General features: G+C 44.3%; 2 long non-coding RNA genes across 2 annotated transcripts; both read right to left on the bottom strand.

Annotated features, from left to right (window-relative positions):
- Positions 1 to 7,487: 7,487 nt before the first annotated feature.
- Positions 7,488 to 14,877, bottom strand: LOC138822919 (uncharacterized). Its single transcript, XR_011370682.1, has 3 exons — positions 14,769 to 14,877; positions 9,023 to 9,170; positions 7,488 to 7,733 (listed from the first exon to the last, which is right to left on the bottom strand). It is a non-coding gene; the product is annotated as an uncharacterized lncRNA (long non-coding RNA).
- Positions 14,878 to 14,893: 16 nt separating this feature from the next.
- Positions 14,894 to 19,304, bottom strand: LOC138822920 (uncharacterized). Its single transcript, XR_011370683.1, has 4 exons — positions 19,234 to 19,304; positions 18,456 to 18,674; positions 16,395 to 16,506; positions 14,894 to 14,924 (listed from the first exon to the last, which is right to left on the bottom strand). It is a non-coding gene; the product is annotated as an uncharacterized lncRNA (long non-coding RNA).
- Between the last annotated feature and the right edge of the window lie 484 nt (positions 19,305 to 19,788).

The following is a 19,788-nucleotide window of genomic DNA, read 5'->3' as shown; positions in this document are numbered from 1 at the left end:
AAGTGTTGTGTTGCAAAGTAAAACAGAAAACGATGCTCTTCCCTATAGATACACACTTGGAGATGTACTAGGCATGGTGTCATATTGACAATTCAGAAAACTCCAGCAATAGAGGGGCTGGGAAGGTGGCTCTGTGGTAGAGTGCTTGCCTTGCATGCTCGAGGCCCTGGGTTCAATTCCTCAGCATCACATAAGCAAAAAGAAAAAAGCCGGAAGTGGCGCTGTGGCTCAAGTGGTAGAGGGCTAGCCTTGAGCTGAAGAGCTGAGGGACAGCACCCAGGCCCAGACTTCAGGCCCCAAAACCGGACCCACCCCCCAAAAAAAGAAAACTCCAGCAATAGAAAAAGAATGTCACTTTGCCTGACATGATTCTCAGCACTTCCTGAGAAACTAATCAAAGAACTGCATTTCCCCTTTTATCTCTTCATAGACTACTCCCCAGGGAGTTCACAACACCTGGATTTGGACAGACTGAGAGATGACACCAGAATGACAAGGGACCATTATCACTGCATTGACACCACCACTTGGATTTTGTCCCTATAGGACCTGTCCCCTTTCCTGCCAGGACTTCAGCTCTCTTGTAAACAGAATAAAAGGTCAGAATCATTGGACGTCCATGTAGCTTTCTTTGCCAGACTGGTTTTTGGGAGTTTGTGTTTCTGTCCATCCTGAAGAGAGAGTTACTATGGATGAAGTTGCCAACTCTGTTTAAATAACAGTTTTGTAATACAGCTTCATCCCACTTTATCTCTCAGAGCCAATCATGCCTTGCTCTCTTATGCCCTGTGAGCATTTTTTTAAAACCTGTGAGCATTTTTTAAAACATTGTTTTCACTTGCAAAGAAGACAGTTAATAATGGGATTGGCACTGTACTAACACAAGTCTTACTCCCACAGGAGAGAGGCTGCAAGACCATGCAAGTGGGTCAGAGATGGATGGGGCTCACTCACACGTTACTAGGCAACTGTGCAAATGGGATGGAAGTGATATTGATACATAGGACTATGCCTTGGAAGTTCACTTGCTTCAAATCTCCAAGGCTACACTTCTCCTTTGCAACAATAAATAAATTGAAAGTGTTGAGAGAACATTCTCCTGCTTTCCAAAACAATTCTGGGGCCAATGAAAACACGACCCATGTTTCTGAATGCTGAAGGCTGCATTTAGGTTTATTTACTCCCCCTCTTTCTCATTCAACATAGGAGTCATCAACCTCTCTATTTCTCAAGGTCTTGAATATCTCCAAGCTCTACCTTTGGGAATCACGAGCAAGCTTGAGGGATGGATGGAAGGAAAGAAGAAAATTAGAGGCATGGTAGAGGCAATTGGGGCTAAAAGGCCATGGAAGAATGGAGGTTGGAGTGAAGATAAGAATAAGAGAGAGTAAGAGAAAGACTGATGAAGAAATATGCATATTTTAGAGGTAGAAAGATGGGATGAAGACTCATTTTTCCACCAATGTTTACTGCTGTTAGTTTGAAGAGACATTGGGGAGTTGTGGCAAATCTGCCTCTTTCTCTGTCCCTTTGTTTCCTAATATGGTAGCTACTTAAGAGGAGATTTTTCTCTTAGGTAGCTTTGTGTCTGAGCTTCCCTCCATATTCCTTCATGAAGGAGTTAGGCCTCCCTGGCTAGGTAAAGGATAACAGCAAGGACCAGCTCCAATATGGGAGAGAGATGATTCAACAAGATGCCTGAGGAGAATGACCCAGCAAGATGATGCATGCAAATCTCACAATGCAGTAATGACTCAGTAGAGACAGAGAAACCAAGGAGACTCCCTACAGCACTCCCTATACCCTATCTAACCCTATACCCACCAACTGGACCAGGCCATGCCTCAGAGGGAGAAGCTAAGACCCTATACATAAGGGACAGGTACAGGCAGGATGGAGATGCGATAAGGCTCCCGGATACATTCTTTTGTTGTTGTTGTTGTTGGTCATGGGGCTTGAACTCTGGGCCTGAGCACTGTCCCTCAGCTCTTCAGCTCAAGGCTAGTGCTCTACCACTTGAGCTACAGCACCACTTCTGGTTTTCTAGTGGTGCAATGGAGATAAGAGTTTCTCGGACTTTCGTGCCCGGCCTGGCTTTGAACCTGGATCCTTAGATTTCAGCCTCCTGAGTAAGTATAAAATTACAGGTGTGATCCACCAGTGCCTGCCTCAAATTATATTTTAGCAGGATTTCCTTATGATATTATGATATTATTTAGTTCTCATAATCACTGGATATTACAGTCTCCTAGTTTTATAACTTTGCCTTGGAGATGTTGTGTCTCAAAGATGTTAAAATTCTCAAGGTCTCACCCTGACAAAGTCACTGCTATAGTTTGGGTATTGAATGTGCTAAGGATTTCATCTCTAAAACACCAGTACTGGAGATATTAGGGGCCCTTTAAGAGTTGAGTCTTTATGGGGAGGTCTTCAGGTCAAGAGCTTCCTGCTCCCCTATTCTGCCTGTCATCTGAGCATCTTCTCTGACACATGTTCCTATCAGGATATGCAATCTTTGCCAGAGGCTCAAAGCAAGAGACTACTTGACATTGGACTAGAACCCACAAACTGTGGGTAGCTAAGGGAACTTTTCAGTTATAAGCTAATTGCTTCAAGTATGTTACTGTAGTAAAGCAAAGCTGACCAATACAACCATGGTGATAAAACACACTCCCCTTCTTTTTGTTTGTTATTAGTCATGAACTTGAACTCAGAACCTGGAGTCTGTCCCAGAGCTCTTTTGCTCAAGGCCAGCTCTCTACCACTTTGAGCCATAGGTCCACTTCTCTGGTGGTTTGCTGGAAATAGAGTCTCATGGATTTTTGCTGCCTGAGCTGGCTTCAAATAGTGATTCTCAGATCTCAGCCTCGTGAGTAGCTAGGATTACAGAATGAGCCATTGGCTCCCAGTTCTTTTTCAAGCCAGAGCTTTAGACTAAGTTTTGTTTCCAACTCAAAGGAATCCTCTACACCTGCATCTTGTCACTCTTAGCAATCTGTCCTCCAGCTAAATAAAGGATTGTGAGGAGAAGAAACTTGTGATTCACGTCAGATTTCACCAGAAAACCATGAAGAATGGAAAATAGAGGATTAGAGACAAGGTTATAACTACTAACCTTTACCTTGCTCATGTAATTGTAACCCCTCTGTACGGTATTTTCACAATAAAAAAAAAGAAATAGAAATACTAACCTTGTATTTCCCTACTTACTACTTTTTGCCTCCACAGCAATTTTTCTTTGTAAGTTTAGATGTAATTCGATAGCACTGTATCTTGACTCTTAATGATTGATCATTGACTTTTTTAAAAAAAAGTCAAATGGACATCCCAGAGTTGTCAGAAGAGCTGAGGCTCTGTATTGAGTTGTAAAGAAGAATCTGTGACTCTGCTTGCCTTTGGTATTAAAGTAGGCAATCCTGCCATCTAGTGGACTTTGAATCAACTTCAGTTGAAAGTCTTCTGCAATTTAGGAGATTCTATTTTAAATAACAAGGGAAGCCTGGAGTTGCAGTTCATCTCTATAATCCTAGCTACTCAGGGGGTTGATCTCTGAGGATCATGGTTCAAAGCTTGCCTGGGCAGGAAGTCCTGAGACTCTTTATTTGTAAAGAAGAACAAGGAAAGTGGAAGCAGGGATGTAGCTCAAAGTAGTAGAGGGATACCCTGAAAAAAAAGGCTCAGGGACTATGCCCAGGCCCTGAATTCAAACCCCACGATCGACAAAACAAACAAAAAAGCCCCCAAAATGCAAGAATGGCCTTGTGGGAAAAATATCACTTCTTTCATGTTTCAGCTCTACAAGGAGGAGTAAATGTGAACCTGGCACCCTTGCTTGCCACTGGTAAACTTTGCCCATAATTACTAACACTCATGTTCTCTGGGCCCCTAAAATAAACACCAAAACAAAGATTATGTTTATCTTTCCTACAGACATTCCTAGTAACCAGAAAGAGTTTGCACATTACTAGTAGCAATCAGAAAATATTTGCTGAATAAACGTATGTGCTTAGGATAAGTAAATAAAATAGATGGGAACAGGAGAGATTGCCGATGTCTCAAAGGGAAGAAAGTAAGTTTTGAAATTTTTGCTTTCTCAAACAGAGCAAACCTAGTCCCTGCAATTGCTGGGTGAACAGGGAGAAAAGAGCTTTATAAAGCAGCACCATCACTCACACCAAAAGCCCTGGGCTCACCAAAAGTCCCTGTCTCAGGTCTCCCAAGAGTCAGTTGTTGCCTATCTCTGACCAGCAGAGGGCAGTGCATGCTCGCTCAAGCTAGGGCTGAGTTCAGTCTGTACAATGTCATCTGACAGACTTTGTGTGCTCTTATTCCTTGGAGATGTCTTTATGGTGCTTATAACTGGGGAACAAGATTGCTTTCTAAGTATTGTATGGAAAACAAGTTGTGTTCTTGTTCTTTCTTTAAACAGTGATGCTGAGAATTGGGTTCAGTTCAATAGGGTTGACACTGACATAACAACCTGTAGTGGGAAGTCAGTTTACAAATGACTTTCAGATTGGCAAAATCATCTGTACATAGAAGGTACCAGAGGCTTCAAATAGAAAATGGAGACTAGAGTCACAGGTGCCCAGCTAGAACTTTCTTCTAGGTCCTTAGGCCTCTCTCCCGACAACACATGTACATTTCTTTTTTTTTTCTTTTTTTTTTTTTTTTTTTTTTTTGCTTATGTGGTGCTGAGGAATCGAACCCAGGGCCTCAGGCATGCGCTCTACCACTGAGCCAACTTCCCAGCCCTCACATGTACGTTTCTTTGACTGTAGATCTTTCTAGTCGTGTCTTGGCTCATTTTAGGGTCTTTGGAGTCAGGGTGGGTGAAGACCACCCCTCAGCCCCCACCCCTGCCTTTCTGTTGAAGGGTTGGTCACTTGCTTTGGAATTTAAATGTAGTCAATCTGAAATCATTTATATTATTTCCAAACCAAATAACAAAATGGGTAAGTTGTGTGAGGTTTGATTTTCACAAATATTTTTTTTGGAGGGGGGGGGTTGGTTCCAGTCGTGGGCCTGAACTCTGGGCCTCAGCACTGTCCCTCAGCTCTACAGCTCAAGGCTAGTGCTCTACAACTTGAGCCACAGTGCCACTTCTGGCTTTCTTTTTCTTTTTTTTTTCTTTTTTTCCCCCTGCTTATGTGGTGCTGAGGAATTGAACCCAGGGCCTCATGCATGCAAGCAAGCACTCTACCACTGAGCCACCTTCCCAGACGGTTTCACAAATATATTTTTAGTGATTTTGGTGGTGGTGGTGTGGGCTTGAACTTGAGGCCATGATGCTGTCCCTGAGCTCTTTAGCTCAAGGTTAATGCTCAACTACTTTAAGCCACAGCTCAACTCCCAGGTATTTGGTCATTAACTAGAGAAAAGACTTTCATGAAAGTTCCTACCAAGGCAAGATTCCATGAGCCATCAGACTCCAGTGAAGGAATACTTTTTTGTTGTTGTTGTTGTTGTTATTTGTTTCTTTTTGTCTGCATGTACTTCCATTTATGGTAGCACCACTCACAATAAAGATAGGGAATCAATCAAGTGTACATCATTGGACCAATAAAAAGAAAGCGTATACATTCAGTGGAATGTTATTCAGCCTTAAGTAAAAAATAAATAAATAAATAAAATAAAATCAGGTTCACACCTGTAATCCTATCAATTCAGGAAGCTGAGATCTGAAGATCAAAGTTCAAAGTCAGCCTGGGAAGAAATGTCCATGAGATTCTTTTCTCCAATTAACCTCCAGAAAACCAGAAACAGATCTATGGTTCAAAATGGTAGAGTGATAGTGAGACAGTGCCCTAGACCCATGTTCAAACAAATAAAAAGAAAACAATTTCAACAATATAAATTGCACAGTAGAACACTAAGCTTCAAGAAATAATGCAAAGCCGGGTGCTGGTAGCTCACACCTATAATCCTAGCTACTTAGGAGGCTGAGATCTGAGGATCACGGTTCAAAGCCAGCCAGGCAGGAAAGCCCTTGAGACTCTTATCTCCAATAAACTACTATAAAACAATAAGTGGCATTGTAGTTCAAGCAGTAGAGTGCTTGCCATGAGCTGAAGAGTGCAAGGACAGTGACCAGGCTCAGAGTTCAAGCCCCACAACTGACAATAAAAGAAGAAAAAAAAATAATGCAGGTACAGAAACACCAATATCAGACACACCCTTTTATATTTGAAGATTAAGAAATGTGGCTTTAGAGCAGACAGAAAAACCATAGGACACTGCTGAAGCATTGCTCATAGTCCTCCTTCAGTGAAGGGCAGAGCCTGAGGCTCCTGTGCCTTCTCTGATCCTGTCTCTTACCACTGAGCACAGGCTTCCTCACTGCAGCCATACTGGCATTTGTACTGTTCTGCAGCAGCCCAGGATAACCTGTGCCAGGCTGGGGGCCACTGTTATTCTACTGCCTGGAATGCTCTTCCCCAGACACCCAGCTGCTCATCCCCCATCCTCCCCCACTCCCACCCACCAAAGAGATCTACTCTATGATACCCTGCTCAAAAATACAACCTTGTGGACATGCATGCACACACACACATGGGTGCAGACACACACAGAATATTCCCACCACTCATCCTTTCTGCCTTACATCTTCCTTCTGATGTATTCTCTTTATTACTTATGTAAATCTGTGTAAAGTCTTTCTCCATGCTTGAGTGTAAACTCACAAGGAGAGATATTTTTGTGCTGTTCTCAGCATTGTGTCAGTCTTCAGGATGATGTCTCTCACCCTGTGGTCACTCAGCAAATGTCCATTGAATGAAGGCCTACCCATTCTCTCACACAGTTATTTGACAATTGTCCTGTTGCACATGGTCAAAGCTCTTTCCCACTGCTTTCTTATGACTCCCTTCCACAGCCCTTCTCACCCTTGCCTTGTGGTCTCCTCACCTGTGTTTCCATGCCCTTTGCCTGACGCCTTGTGCACCTCAATCTCACACATGGAGATGGTGTGCACACACCAGCTCACCTGCTCCTCCTCTGGGAAGCTTTTCCATCCCACACTGGCTCCTCCCTCTTCAGTTCTTCCAAGTCTTTCCTCCAGCCCTGGTCCCATCATGCTGGTTAGAAGCCTATGTAATGATCTGTGTGATATTCTAGCTAAGCTGTGGGAGCCTCATTCTCTGGGGCAACTTTTGGTCCTATCTCCTTCACCTACTGAGCCAAATGCACTCCAACTGTTCCACAAAGGTTTAGGAGTGTTCTAGCATGCGTGTGCATCAGACTATCCATTGAAAAGTCAAAGGTAGACCTGAGTTTTGGACAGTGAGCTCATCTTGCCCCTTAAGACAAGACTGGCATGGAATCATAAAATGACTTGCCTCCTGCTTGGCATACTGCCCCTCTCCCCCATCTCCACAATGCAACTCAACACTGAAATCACAGCAGCGAAGAGGCACACTCTCTATTGCACTAGGACTACAAGACACTAACCTCTTAAGCCAAACCCACAGATGTGAATTGAAGCCCACTCCCTCACTCTGAGCCTCAACTGCAGCTTTTGGGGCAGCAAGGCCTTGTCTCCTGGCAGTCTCTGCCTCACTCTGAGGAGATCATTTGACACATCTAGCTCTGCATTGAGAGCTGAACTTGAAGGAAGAAAAGAGCACATTTTCCTTCCTAATTCCGTCTCGACGTGCACATCAGGTTGGGTTTGAAGGAGGCTGATTCCCAGAGGAATTCCTGAGCAGCCATCTGCTTGTGTGCTTCTGAGACATCTTGGTAAAGAGAGAAGGAAGCTGTTAATCAATCATGCAAAGGGAGCTGCTTGCTCTTTCACTAGGAAATGGGAGTGCACATGTCCTTGAGTGTGCACATGTTCTGATATTCTAAGGGTCTTGATACACTTGCACTATACATGTCCTTCTCTCCATGTCCATTCTGCACAGCAGACTAACACCACCTTCCTTCCACACCCATTTTAATGTGTCACTGACACAGCTGTCCTTCAGATAAGTACACAAATACCTTTCATAACAACAGAGAAACAAACCTGTGCCACAAGAGATTAGCAAAGTCAAGTGCACTGCCTGATGCTGGAGGCTATGTAATCCTAACTATCCTAGAAGCTACCTGGATTGCAGCGACAGCCAGTCTAGGAAGACTCCATCATCAATTAACTAGAAAAATGCAGACCTGGAGGTGTGGTAGAGCACCAGGCATGAACATGCAAATTGAAAGAAGGAGAGAAAGAAAAAGAAAGACTGAGACAGAGAGATGAAAGACAGAGAAATGGACAGAGTTAGAGACAGATTCAAGAACAGGAAGAGAGAGAGAGAGGTAAGAGAAAAGGGAGATGAGAGGAAGAAGATGAGGGGAAGGAAAAGTAGACTAAGAGACTGTATGAGGTAGAAGAAGAGGAGGGAAGAGATAGTAGAGAGGGGGAAAGACAGGGAAAGGTGAAAGAGGAAAGTGATGGAAAAGGAAGCAGAGAGAGAATTAAGAAAAAAAGCACAGAGATAAAGACTTGGTACGAGCAAACACTCACAAACATATACACACAACAAATAAACAAAAGGAAAAAAATAAAAGGCATGGAAACATCATGGAATTTAACAGTACTTCCCTCCCCACGTACCCGCTTCACTGAACACTGGACCACGAGGAATTCAGGATTTCTCAGCTCCCTTCATGACATTCCACCTCTCAGTTCTCCTTCAGCATTAGTGTCAACCCTGTCATTCACCAGGTGCCTATCCTTTACCCTCTTTAGCCCTCACTGCTTCTATCACCATAATCCCACCTCATTCTTTGAGGGGAGATCTGCTCCCCAAAAAACCCTGAACTGCACTTGTCCACCAGGAGACCCAGTCCTCCTCTTGCTACAAATCTCATCAGTTAGCTCTGCAGGCTCAGCCTCCTAACCCCAATGTATACAGAGCAAAGTCCAGCTGTGCCCAACTCCTCCCCATCACACACTTGTCACCCAAGACAGCATCAGCCTTCAGCACTTCCTGGATGAACCAACGCAAATAAGACAGTGGTGGAGAGTCACATCCAATCTTACTGAATCTCCACTCATGTCCAGAAGTAGTCATCCCAGGCAGGGTCCATCCTCAGATCAAGTCCACAGAGGCCTGGTCCATCCACAGGCACCACTATACCTCCGTGTTCTCTCAGGTCTCCTGCTCCTTCAGAGGTTTCTCCAGCTCTCACTGAAAGGAAGAGAACATATTTTAATTAACATACTTTGTGATTCCAAAAATAGGCTCTACATGTTCACAGTGGTCTCATATGTGAAACTCAGCACTCACAACACTCTGTTTACCTGAGGAGAAAAATTGGGCTAACAGAGGAAGTTGCAATTACGACTTCAGGGTGTATGCATTAGGGTCTTTCAAATATGTGTTTTATCTTTTATCAATGTGAGCAAATAAATGAGAAATCGGGTTCTCCTGGATGATGGCTTTATGTTGGGATAGTGATGAGTAAAGGATTATAGAGAAAACACACACAGAAGAAACTGCATTGAAATGGAGGAAAGTGGAGCAGAAACCACTGTCATGGTACATGGAGACAGGTCTCATTTCTTTCCCAATGAAGACTTGCCCTTATGCTCCAACCCAGCCAGTGTAACTGGTGTGCTCAGGAGTTGGACCCAGTCATCTAGAGGCCACAGTAGGAGGAGCAGAGTCCAGGATGCCTCCTGACCCTCAGATCTATGGGCTTCAGCTCAAATGTAAATACAACAAATAAGTATATAAACATACAGGAAACCTACATGAAAGGTAAGGTGATTACCTGCTGTAGCATTTGGAACAAAACCACCTCAAGGACAAAGGTGAATTGTTGTCAGGTGAAGTCACCATATGATCAAGCTGCAACCCCTACCACCTCTGAAGTAAAGACACCTTCAGGCTACTTTTCCATTTTCCTTTCAGCCTGGGAAGGCCAGCTCAGTGTCAGATGTACTTTGACCAGAAGCTCGGCTGCAGAATCCTGTAGCACCAGGCACTTGGCCTGAGTGTGCTACACGGGGACTATGCCAGGCATGCTGGGCTCATAGCACTAGTCATGCCTCCTGAAATGAGTGAACTAGTGTGTAAAGGACTGGTAAATAGTCACAAGAATCAAGTCTCTGTGAGAGCTTGGGGGACTACTACTCTTCCATGTAGCTTAGTGGACCATTGCCAAGGCCACTGGGCACATGGGAGGATGCTGCTACTGCTACCTTGGCAACCATGTGGTAACCATGAGGACATCGACCAGAGACAGGGAGAGAAGGGGAGAGACAGACAGACAGACAGACAGACACAGAGACAGAGAGACAGAGACAGAGACAGACAGATACAGAGCAATAGAGAGAATGGGTTGATCAGGCAGTTTGAATCTCTTGGCAAGTATAAATTTTACAGACATGACAAAATTTCATGAAACCAAAAAACAAAGTTAAGAGCTAATCCCCAAATAATGTACCTATAAAAGCTTGTTTTTTAAAAGATGGTTTGACTGTAGCCCAGGCTTGCCTTGAACTCAAGAGCCTTCTGCATTTGCCTTCTAAATACTGGGATTACATGTTTGCACTACCAGTCCATCATAAAAAGACCATCTTCCATCCTGAGGCTATCCAGGTGTACATCAAGGGTTGCACCTCTTAGAACATGCTCTTGTGACAGGAAATTCCAAAGGATTTCATAGCTCTGGGTCAGATGCTACTATAACTCAGGAAATTACTAAGGTCTTAGGAGCTCTGATTGAGGAACCAGGGTCAATGACCAAATAGTAGAGCAAAAGACCTACTACCACCCCTGTTACTCAGGAAAGCATGAGTGTTTTTGGATTTCTATGTCAGGAACCATAGAAAAAGGCCAAATACATTTACATCACAGGCAATCACAGGAGATTGTTTACAAACAGAATGAATTACTCAGTAAGTCATCCTATCAAGGGTAATAGGTTTCTTGGTAGTTACAAATATGGAAAAGGAAAAAAAACTGGAAGAATATTTGGGGTGAGATTGCAGTTGGAGGTGTCAGTGTGAACTCATGATTTTGAGTATATATAAATGGATATATATACATAGATTGGTGTACAAATCAGAAGTTGAGACACTCAGGAGGCTAAGAGCTTGAACACTGAAGTTTGAGACTAGTCCAGGCAGGAAAGTTTATTAGATTTCACCTCCAAACTAACCAGCAAAAAGCAGGGCTTAAAGGGGGGCTCAATTACTAGGACCCAAGCAAAGCAAGCAAGAGGTTCTGAGTTTACATTTCTTTACTACTAAAAGAAATTAATATAAATTTAAATGTGTATATGTGTAAATATACATGTATGGGCTTGTATATATCAATGCACACCAATATATATGAATACATGTATTTTGTATATTCGTTTTATGTATTTTCCAGTTCTCTTCTCCAAAAGGGCCTAGGAACAATAACATCTCAAAAGCAAAGAACATACCTAATACTCAGATGTTGGTTTCTAAATGCCATCCAGCCACAGCTCCTGGATAATAGTTGATTCAAAGACTAGAGCATGGAAGGTACTAAATAAACATTGATCTTGTGTATGAGTGAAGAACAAAAGCACTAATGAGGGCTTAGGGGTAGAGTGCTTGCCTAGCATCCATGAAGCCCTGGGTTCTGCAGTGCCACATAAAGAGAAAAAGCTGGAAGTGGCACTGTGGCTCAAGAGGTAAAGTGCTAGCCTTAAGCAAATAAGCTCAGGGACAGTGCCCAGGCCCTGAGTTCAAGCCCCAGGATTGGCAAAAAAATAAAATTAAAATGAAATAAAAGCACTAATAAAAGTCTGTTAGAAGGGGCTCGCACTGGCCAAGTCTGGAACCATCAAAACCATGACAGGAGTGGAATTACAACCCAATGCATTCAATAGGAATCCCCTAGCAAGTTCAAACGTGAATAAATATGTAAATACATAAGCAAACTGTCAATGATGTGAGGAATGGGATATTTCCACAGCCTTATGTGTTTTCCCACACATCACTCAGTTACAAAGGGAGAGGAGAATTTTTTCAGTAGAAAAACGGGCAAATTTGGCCATCTTCAAGTGATCAAAATTACCTACTACACTCCCAAGACAAACTGATGTCCCCAGCCACCTGGTGGGATGCAGTGGGAGGCACACAGTGTCACTTCACGATAGTCCTGCAAGACCCAAGTCAAATCATGATAAAACTTCAGACAAGACTAAGTGGAAGTGGCATATAATCTTGAAAACAGTCAATAAAAATCTTGAAAAATTTTCAAGATTGAAGAAGACTGCAGAGCCAGAACCAGAGCAGGCAATCTTGACTTCTGGATAGGATATTTTCACTATCAAAACTATATCATGAGCCAGGCATCGGTGGCTCACGCCTGTAATCCTAGCTACTCAGAAAGCTGAAATCTAAGAATCATCATTCAAAGCCAGCCCAGGCAGGAAAGTCCATGAGACTCTTACTTCAAATATCCCTCAGAAAACCAGAAATGGAGCTGTGCCTCAAACTGGTAAAGCTCCAGCCTTGAGCTAAATGCTCAGGGACCTTTTACTGGCCCTAATTCAAGCACCAGAAAGGAACCAAAAAAAAAAAAAAAAGAAACCAATACTTAGAGACTATGGATGGAACTGGAGGACACTCAATTTCATGAGAAACACCAATATCACACACACCCTTTCATATTTGAAGACTAAGAAATGTGGCTTTAGAGTAGACAGGAGAACCACAGGACAATGTTGAAGCATGGTGGGTCACCACTCTGCTCACAGCTTCCTTTGGTGTAGTGCAGAGCCTGTGCTGCCAAGAGGCTCCTGTGCCTTCTCTGATCCTGTCTCTCCCCACAGAGGACAGGCTTCCTTGCTGCAACCACACTGGCATTTGCACTGTGCCAGCTGGGGGCAACTGCTATTCCAACTGCCTAGAATGCTTTTCCCCACACCCAGCTGCTCAGTCCCCTATCCTTCCCCAAAACCCCCTTGCCAAAGAGGTCTACTCTGATACTCAAAAATACAACTTTGTGCACATGTACACACAACACACATCTGCAAACACACAAAAACACAGATTATTTCCAACACTCATCCTGATTCTTTCTGCCTTAATCTTCCTTTTCATATATACTATGTACTACTTTTGTAAGTTTGAGTATTCTCATTCTCCATGCTTGAGTGTACTTCCTCAGTGAAGTACACTAATCTAATGCCCTGCTGAATGAATATCACAGTGGTGGAGGTTCATATCCAATCTTACTAAATTTCTGCTCATGTCCGCTTGTACTCATCTCCATCCACATGTTCTTATATTTTCATGCTTTCTTAGGTCTTTTACTCATTCAAAAGTTTCTCCACCTCTAGTTGATAGGAAGGAAAATATTGTAATTCCTACATTTTTTGGTTCAAAAAATGGGCTCTGGAGGTTTATAGTGTGGCAATATTTGAAATTCAGCTTCCTACACACCATGTGCCCTAGGACAATAATCAGGCCCTACTCTTCTTCCATGAGACCTAGAGGCTTCCCCTGGGAACTGCCAGGGAAAAGGAAGCACCATGCCCAAAGCCTGGTGCTCTGGGGAAGGGGGTGTCAACTGGAAGCATCTTTGGCGACTCAAAGTGTCTCTCCTAAGAATCTGACATCTCTCAGTGCTGAAACCCTTGTACTGTGGAAACGTAATTCTCTACCTCTCCATTCTCCACATACAGCCCAACCCAACACCCTTTCCTTTCCCAAAATTTTCTAAGTTGTCCCTCATACAAGTACACAAATTCCTTTTGTAATAACAGAGAAACCAATCTGTGCTGTACCAGATTCACAAAGTCTAGGTGCTGGAGGCTCACCTGTATAATCCTAACTACTGTACACACTGACACTGAGAAGACTGTAGATAAAGCCAGCCTGAGCAGACTCCATGTCCAACTCAGTAGAAAATCAGTCCTAGAAGAGTGACTCCACTGGTAAAACATCAGCCAGAAACACGCCCACACTCAAGAGAGAAAAAGGGAAAGAGGGGGCCTGAGGGGGAGAAGGAAAACAGACAGAGAGAAAAAGAGAGGGACATGCATACATACCTAAACACAGAGAGACAAAGAGACAAATTCTAGAGAAAGGATTGAATGAGAAGGAATGAGATAGGGAGAAGAGAATGATTAGAGGGAGGAGAAGAGGAGAAGAAGAATGAGGGTGTAAGAAAGGAGAGATTAGAGACAGTAGAGGGGAGGAGGGCCCAAGGAAAGGCCACAGAGGGAAAAGGAGACTGAGAAAGAGAAAAGAACAGAGTTGAAGCCAGCACATTCCCAAATGCATGCACACAACCAACAAAAAGACAATTAAAAAGCATTGAGAAATCATGGAAATTAATAGTACTTCCCTCCCCACCCACCCTCTCCACTGTACATTGTTCCATGAGGAGTTCAGCATTCCTTACATTCCTCCTCAGCTCTCTTTCAGCATCAGTATCAACCCTGTCTTAAACCAGTTATGCATCCTTTGCCTATTTGGACCCTTATTGCTTCTCTCGCCACAAATCCATCTCATTGTTTGAGAATAGCATTGCTCCTCAAATACCCCTGAGCAGTACCACTGACCCACCAGGAGCCCCAGCCCTCCTCTTGCTGCTATTCTCATCAGTCTACTCTGCAGGTTCAGCCGCCTGACCCAGTGTACACAGAGAAACGGCCAGATTTGCCCATCTCCTCCCCATCATACACTTGTCACCCAAAGGCAGCATGAATCCTCAACACTGCCTCTGTGTGCAATTCTAATGCCCTGGGTGAACCAATACAAATATTCTAGTGTGAAGGCTCATATCTAATCTTACCGAATTTTTGTTCTTGTGGGAAGGCAGTCATCCCAGGCAGGGTCCATCCACGGGTGTGGTCCATATACAACCAAAGTCCATCCAGGCTATGTCCTTCCACAGATCCCAGTTTATCTCCATGATTACTCAGGTCTCCTGTTCCTTGACCACCTCTAGCTGAACGGAAGGGAATATCTTTTAATTCATACACTTTGTGATTCCAAAAATGGCCTCTTGATGTTCAAATATTTAAAACTTGGCTCTGATAGCATTCTTGATTCCCCAAGGAGAAAAATTGGGCTCTGCTATTCTTCCATGAGGCCTAAAGTCTTTACCGGGAAACGGAAGCACTATGCCCAAGCTGGGTGCTTTGGGAAAGGGGGCCTCTCTGGGGACTCATAGAGTCTCTACTAAGAATCTGACACCTCTCAGCGCAATTGTACAGCACATATATCGTCCTTCCCTGTCCATTTACACAAACCCATCACCCCCTTCCTTCCACAACCAATTGTAAGGTGACTCTACACAGCTATCCCTCACATAAATACACAAATGCCCTTTCAAAATAGAGAAAGCAACCTTTGCCACACCAGATTAACAAAGCCAATTGCATTCCCTGATGCTGTAAGCTCTTGTCTGTATTCCTACCTATCTCCCAAGATGATACCTTGAAGATTGCATTTACAGCAAGTCTGGGAAGACTCCATCTTCAAGTAAATAGAGAAATGCAAGCCTGGAAGTATAACTCAAGCAGGAGAGAACCAGACATATCCATGACAACTGAGAGAGAGAAAAAAGAGAAAGACAGAGAGGGAGAAAGGGAAAGAAGGGAAAAGGGAGAAGTGTAGAGAGAGAGGAAGAGTGAGGGAGGTGGAGGGAGAGAGAGACAGATTCAAGAGCAGGAAGAGAGGGAAAGGGAATGGTAGAGGTTAGTAGTGGAACAGCAAGAAGAGGAACAGGAGAAGTAGAATAGGAGTAGCTATGGGAGGAATGAAAACAAAGGAAGAGAAATGGTGGGCGGCAGCAGGGAGAAGGTGAGAAAAGTGGAGAGAGAACAGAGAAGACAAAGGAAACAGCATAAGAAAAAAGCACTGAGGTGTAGCAGCACACACTCACAAACACATACACACAACAGACAAAAGGAAAAAAAAAAAGAATAGTGATCAAGAAGTCTTACAAATCAACAGTTAATTCCTTCCCACCCACTTTCTTCACTGAAGAATGGCCCATGTGGAATTCAGGATTCCTCAGCTCCCTTCTTAATTTGCCTCCTGTCATTTCTCCTTTACATTTAGTGTCCACCCTGTCATTTACTTTGTACCCATCTTTTCCCTCTTGTGGCCCTTATTGGGACTCTCACCAGAATCCCTTTTTGTTCTTTTAGGGGAGATCTGCTCCCAAATAGCTCTGAGCTGGACCACTGATCCTACCTACTGCAGAAAATCTCATCAGTCTGCTCTGCAGGCTTAGCCTCCTGACATCAGTGCACATATAGCAAAAGTCAGGTGTGCTCAAATCCTCCCTATAACACACTTGTCACCCAAGGGCAGACAGCATCAGCCTGCACCAAAGCCTCTCTGTGGAAATCTCATGGCCCTGGCTAAACCAACACAAATAGCCCAGTGGTAGAGGTCATATCAACCTTACCAAATTTTTGCTACTGTCCAGATGCAGTCATCCCAGGCAGGGTCCATCCAGTGGCACCACTGTATCTCCATACTTTCTCAGGAATGCTGCTCCTTCACAGGTTTCTCTACCTCTACGATCAAGGAAGGAATATTATTCTACTTCATATTTTTAGCCAGTCTAAACAGTGGCTCTGGTTGGTCAGACTGTTCTCTTATTTGAAACTCAGCTAACCCAGCCTTCTGGTTCCCCTTAGAGAAAATGGGGACTCATGGGAGGAGTTGCCATTCAAAACAACCTGTCTTAGTAATAGGGTCTCTTTTATTGTGAGCAAATAAACAACTCTGAAAGAAGAGATGCTTGGATGAAGGTTTTATGTTGGGATAATGATGAGATTTAGAGAGAAATTACACACGCAGGAAAGTGCATTGAAATGGAGGAAAGTAAGGGCAGAAACCATTGATAGTGCATTGGGTGAATGCAGTGAAGATTTGCCTTTGTACTCCAACCCAGCCAGTGTAACTAGTGTGCTCAGTAGTTGTACCCAGTCACCTAGAGACTGCGGAAGGAGAAACAGAGTCCAGGATGCTTCCTGCCCCTGAGATCCATGGATTCCTATACCACCAAGCTCAAGGGCCTCACTTTAAACCTAAATAAATAAACTAGCAATTGGGGACACAAGCAACCTACGTGAAAGGTGAGATGACCTGAAGCGTTTGGGACAAAAACACCTTAGTGTTCAGAGGACCAAGGGAAAAGGTTGTTCAATAAAGTGACAATACTATTAAGTAAGGGATCGATGTGTAAATGCCCAGCTCAGAAGGTACAGCAGATTGAGGCCACCTTTCAACTTATCTTTCAGCATTGGAAAGCCTTGGTGATGTCAGCTGTCCTTTCTCCGAAAGGAATCCCTGTCGGAGAATCCCCTAGCAGCCGTCACACAACCTGGCCATGCTGGACTGAGACCTCCACAGTGTGAACTTCCTGCATGACTCCTTTCCCACCTGCAGCTCTTCAATTCCACATCTCTCTGCTTTAGTTAGACTCACCCCGAAGGTCTGAGTCTGGTGGCTTTCAACTGTGCTGTTTCAGAGTTCTGCACTGCTTTCTCTGGGACAGCTTTGCTCTCAATCTGTGAACATTACTTTGGGGCTTTCACACAGCAGCAAAGTCTGCGAAAAATGGTGACTATCCTGTTAGCCACCCTCCTCCAGCCCTGTCTAATGTTCCACCTGAGGTCTATGGCCTCCCCCTGAGGATGCCCAGAGGGAAGACCATTTTCCACTGAGTGGAAACTGTCTAGTGTACCCGACCAGCTAAAAGAATCTGGGCCACAAATGAAGCTGGAACTGGAGCTCTGCAGGGTGTAGAGCAGAAGGACAGGCAGACTGGCACTTTGGGTTCTCTTCAGAGGTAACTGAAAATTTGAGGACAAGCTGAAGGTGTTACATCCTGCAGAATAGGTGGCTCTTTTTTGTGGAGGAAGAAGGCTGGTGGGATTGTCCTCAGGAGGTGTGCATGGTGGACTAGCCAAAAGCATCATTTTTGATTCCACACTTCTGGTATTCTCCTTTATGTTTTCATGGATGAGCAGGTAGGTGCCATGGCTTCATTGAATGCTCTGTTCTTTCTTTTTAATACCAGCTACCGTGTACACCATGTTGCAAATGACTGTGACAATAATGGGGTCCAGCTTGCTGGGCAGTTGCTCATCAGGAAGCAGGCCAAATCCCACACTTAGGGCCAGCCATGGGTGCTCCATTATCTCCTCAATAGCAGGCCTCAGATTGAAGCCCACAGTCAGCAGTTTAGGAAGGAGATAACGTCCCATTGCAGTTGGTAAAGGGGACCGGTGTACCTGGCCTCTAGGATTTGTTTCCATATCTGAGTCATCTTATTCTCCTCAAATGGGAACTTTCCCGTTGTCATCATATACAAAACCTCACCTAAGTCCCCAAATGTCCACCTTGTACCCACTGAACATGTTTTGTAGGATCATTTCAGTGGGGTGGAATAGTAAGGCTCCACAAACCCCCTTTAGCAACTGTCTTGGGGTCACCCTGAAATGCCAAAATCACTGACCTTAACATTGCCATTGGTGTTGAACAGGACGTTGTTGGCTGTCAGGTCTAGGTGTGCAATTCAGTTCTCTTGAAGGTAGTGAACGGCACTCGTGATCTGCTTGAACAACCTCTTGGCTTCATACTGGAATAGGCGTATGCAAGGGGATTTATTGACTCCACCCCAAGAGATGTCCCTGAGTGGCCAGCTCAGTGACAAGGAGTCTTCATCCTCCATCACCTGGAACAATTGGATGATGTGTGGGTGACGTACACTTTTCACAATGGTTACTTCATTTTCTTTTTTCTGTTTGGTCTGGTCGTGGGGACTGAACTCTGGGCCTGGGCACCATCCCTCAGCTCTTCAGCTCAAGGCTAGCAGTCTACCACTTGAGCCACAGGGCCACTTCTGGCTTTTTTCTTATGTGGTGCTGAGGAATCGAACCCAGGGCCCCAGGCATGCAAGGCAAACGCTCTACCACTGAGCCAACTTCCCACCTGCTACCTCGTTTTCTATCTCATGACTTTTCAGATCTTTCCTTGGGAGAACTTTGACTGCCACTGTGGTGTCAGTGAGGCAGTGATGGGCCAGCTTCTCATAGACACAGCTGCAGTAACCAATAATCTTTGTCAAGTTGTACTGTACAATGACAGTGATCTCCCCCTCCCTGGGGGAGGAACTAAAGTTGTACATTAACACTTTGTCCCTGGGATGGCAAGTAATCAAGCTTAAGAATTACCTAAGATGATCTAAATGAAGTGGACAACTAATAAATCTTAAGAAACAGAAGGTAACCTACCAACAAACAAGTAAACACAACCCCCAGCTGAATAAATGAAATCCCCAAACCCAAACAACACAACTACCACTCCCCACACCCAAAGAAAGCAATCAAATAGTTCTGAGTTAGTCCATCAGGTCACCGGAGTAAAAGCTCCCAGCACTGTAACTGAAAAAGCTGGAGAGCAGCTGCCTCATATGTACCCTGTTGGGCATACCTTCACAATGCTCTGTGATGTCAGGGGGAAATGGACCAATCACAAGTCAGGCCATTGACATCAGTGAGGAAGTGGACCAATCAGAGCCCAGTGCACACCTGCTGGCAGTTAGGTACTTGGTCCAGGAAGTCTGTTGCCAATGACACTGGGCACATGGCCGGATGCTCTTACTGCTACCATGGCAGCCATGTGGAAACCATGAGGACATTGGCCAGTGGCCCTCATGTTTCCTCGGGGTTGGGCATCCTAGGATGGCCATCCTAGGATGGCCCCTGTGAGGACATCACCCAGTGGGGTATTGATGAACCACAGAGAGCGAGACAATCCATGGAGGCACAGTGAGAAGTGAACAAAAG

This window comes from Dipodomys merriami, unplaced genomic scaffold, assembly GCF_024711535.1.
Source record: "Dipodomys merriami isolate MVZ:Mamm:240054 unplaced genomic scaffold, mDipMer1.0.p SCAF_1177, whole genome shotgun sequence".
NCBI classification, from domain to species: Eukaryota; Metazoa; Chordata; class Mammalia; order Rodentia; family Heteromyidae; genus Dipodomys; species Dipodomys merriami.
The sequence above is the reverse complement of the archived record's forward strand: the minus strand, read 5'-3'. Positions and strand labels throughout refer to the sequence as shown.